At 45.5% G+C, this 3,595-nt stretch overlaps 1 non-coding gene across 1 annotated transcript; it reads right to left on the bottom strand.

Moving 5' to 3' along the window:
- Positions 1-302: 302 nt before the first annotated feature.
- Positions 303-409, bottom strand: LOC120253483. Its single transcript, XR_005534292.1, has one exon. It is a non-coding gene; the product is annotated as a small nucleolar RNA R71 (small nucleolar RNA).
- Between the last annotated feature and the right edge of the window lie 3,186 nt (positions 410-3,595).

Below are 3,595 nucleotides of genomic sequence, written 5' to 3'. Positions count from 1 at the left end.
CAATTACAGCTTAGAACTTTGAGTTGAAGCTGGCATTCATCCACATGTTGTAGCAATCCGCACAGTTCAACGGTTTGGCCGATGAGGATACAAACAGTCATATAGAGAGTTTTCTTGAGGTGTGTGATATGCTGAAGATAAACGGAGTGACGGATAATGCCATCAAGTTGAGAGCCTTCCCATTTTCCCTAAAGGGGAGAGCAAAGCAGTGGCTACACTCATTACCTAGAGCATCAATTACCATATGGGAGGAGATGGTAGAAGCCTTTCTTGCCCGTTATTTCTCTCCCGGAAAATCTACAAAGCTTAGGAATAAGATCTCATCCTTTGTTCAGTTGGAATTGGAGTCTCTATTTGAGACATGGGAAAGGTTCAAGGAGCTCCTGAGAAAGTGGCCGCAACACAGATTCTCAGAGTGGATGATTGTTCAGACTTTTTATAATGGTTTGAAAAGGAGTATAAGGCAACTGTTGGATGCAGCAGCATGAGGTACCTTAGGTAGCAAGACCCCCGATGAAGCCCGTCAGTTAATTGAAGAAATGGGGTTAAACAGCTACCAATGGAATGCTAGGGAGAAGAAGAAAGTGGCCTGTCTCCATGAAATAGATGCGGTAACTTCATTGGTGGCTCAAGTGGAGAGTTTGAGTAAGAAGTTAGATCTTCTAACTTCAAATAGAGTGGTGGCCGTGACTAATTGCAACGAGTGTGGTGGAGGACATGCTCCCTCCGATTGCCCGATCTCTATCGGTGATGTTTCTTTGGTGGAGAACGTTGATTTTGTAGGTAATGGAATGAGACCTCAAGGAAACCCATATAGCAATACCTACAATTCTGGTTGGAAGAATCATCCCAATTTCACATGGAGTAATCAGGGTCCACAAAAGGCCATGGGGCCACCAGGTTTCCAACAACAACAACAAGCACCTCAGGTAGAAAACAGAGTCTCAGGTTTGGAAACCTAAATGACTGACTTAGAGAAGCACTTGGCTAGATTTGTGCAATCTGCAAATACAAGGTTTGAATCAGTCGAGGCTACACTACGCAACCACACCGCTTCTTTGCATAACCTTGAAAATCAGGTAGGGCAAATTGCGAAGTCTCTCTCTGAAAGGCCACATGGAAGCTTGCAGAGTAATACAGAGACCAACCCTAGAGAGCATGTGAAGGTGATCACTTTGTGAAGTGATCATGAGGTTGAAGGTAGGCTTCCGAGTGAGAAGCCAAAAGAACACGCACCCGAGGTTATAGAGGTGGAAGAGGGAACAAACAAAGAGAAAGAGATGGCACCTCCACCTTTCAAACCAAGAATCCCTTATCCCTCTAGATTGAAAAATGACCAAGGGGATGAGCAGTACAAGAAGTTCCTGAGTTTGTTCAAGCAACTCCACATCAATATTCCTTTTGTTGAGGCATTGGCCCAAATGCCTAAGTATGCCAAGTTCTTGAAAGACTTCTTGACTAACAAGAGGAAGTTGGAGGAAAGTTCTTAAGTGATTTTAGATGCTTCATGCTCGGCGGTATTGCAAAAGAATATACCGAACAAGAAGAAAGACCCGGGAAGCTTCATCATTTCGTGTAATATTGGCAATCTAGGTGAGGAAATGGCATTGGCAGATTCAGGGGCCAGTATCAACGTTATGCCATACACTTTCTTTCAAAAGCTAGGCTTGGGCGAGCCTAGGCCTACTCGGATGACTTTGCAACTAGCGGACCGAACAGTGTGACATCCGAGAGGCATCATTGAAGCCGTGCTTGTCAAGGTGGACAAGTACATTTTTCCGGTTGACTTTGTAGTGCTAGATGTTGATGAGGATGCAGATGTACCCTTGATACTTGGGAGAACTTCTTGCGGACTTCCAAAGCATTGATTGACATGGACGGAGAAGAACTCACATTGAGAGTTGGAGATGACAAGCTCACACACCGCCTTGCTGAAGCCATGCAGCATTCTCTTGATTTCGATGACACTTTATACTTTCTAGACACTACTGATGTGATTATTGATGAATACATGCAAGAAATGTTCAATCCGGATCCGTATGAAGGTTTGTTTGACCAAAAGGAGGGACATGAAGATGTAATGATGCTTGGATCGACGGTATAAGTACCATCTACCCCAGGGATCCTGAAGAAGGTGCTCCAGAAAATGAAGAGGGCTAGGAGACGCCACCAAAAACACTCCAAGGCTGTTGGAGACGTCCGTGAATGGAAGGAGTTGGATGAATCATTGCTAAGTGGGCCCAAGCCAGATAATACACCCTCTACTTTCAAGAGATTGTGCACATCATACTTTAAAGCCATGGGTAAGAGGGCAACCTTCATCTATGAACCCCCGTGAGGTAAGACAAGGTACGTCAAGCTTACTGACATTAAACAAACACTTATTGGGAGGCAACCCAAGTGGTTACTATTTTTCTTAGTTGGATAATGTAGTGTTTTGCATGAATAAATTGTTAAGTGTTGGTGTCTTGATTTTTAGATGCTTGTGCTGAGATTTTCTTGCGAACTTTGAATATTCATCGTGTGTTTTCATGTGGAATTGGTGAAGTTATCTCGTTGAGCTTTATTCCATGTTTTTCGCTGGTAAAACTCGCATACTAGGGCAGGCTCTGAGTATGTAAACATGTTCAGAAACTTTCTGCAGAGCCTGCAGGTTTTTCTAAGGCATCCCGTGAAAACGCACGGGCGTGTGGAATTTTCACACGCCCGTGGAATTGTATTGTGAGCTCATCCAGAGAAGGCACAGGGGCGTGCGGCTGCCCCTATGAATGACCATTGCGATTGTCCCACGCCCGTGGGTAATTTCTGCACGGGCGTGTGAATTCCTGCAGAGTTGGGCAAATTATCCCGAGAGCACACAGGGGCGTGGACTCGCCCCTGTGGACGACTTTGTGAACCACACACAGGCGTGGGTAATTTCCATATGCCCGTGCGAAACTCTACAGAGGAGTTCTCTCCATCCCGAGAAAACACAGGGGCGTGCGGCTGCCCCTATTAGTTGGTCATGTGAATGTCCACGCCCGTGCGTAATTTCTGCACGGGCGTGTAGAACACTTGGCATTTTTCGCGGATGTCCAGGGAAGCCACAGGGGCGTGCGGCTGCCCCTGTGGGTCGGGCACACGGGCGTGGGTATTTTCCACACGCCCGTGCGAGAGCATTCAGAGTGGAAGGAGTGTTTTCCTGAGAGCGTACAGGGGCGTGCGTGCGTCCCTGTGGCTCTCTTGTAATGAGGCACACGTGCGTGGGCAATTTCCACATGCTCGTGTGGATGCACAGAACGCCAAGGATTGCGAGTTCTTTTTAAAGAAAATTAGTTTCTCTCCCTCTTCACATCCTCTATTCGTTTGGAAACATTCTCACATCAGTCTTCGACTCCATAGCGCCAATTTGGTAGGATTTTTGCGCGGTTTTCCAGCCGATTCTTCATTTTCTCATTCCATCTCGTCGGTAAGCCCTATTTATCATTTTCTTTGCCAATTCATGGTTTCCATAGATTAATCTGGTTAATAATGCTTCGTTTCTTCAATTAGAAAGATGATTTATGTTTAGAACGAAGTAGAAGTTATTTCACGGTGTATTTTTGGATTCTTGAAG

The sequence above is a fragment of the Dioscorea cayenensis genome, unplaced genomic scaffold (assembly GCF_009730915.1).
Source record: "Dioscorea cayenensis subsp. rotundata cultivar TDr96_F1 unplaced genomic scaffold, TDr96_F1_v2_PseudoChromosome.rev07_lg8_w22 25.fasta BLBR01000102.1, whole genome shotgun sequence".
Classification (NCBI taxonomy): Eukaryota; Viridiplantae; Streptophyta; class Magnoliopsida; order Dioscoreales; family Dioscoreaceae; genus Dioscorea; species Dioscorea cayenensis.
Note: the sequence above shows the minus strand (reverse complement) of the source record. Positions and strands in the feature narration are given on the sequence as shown.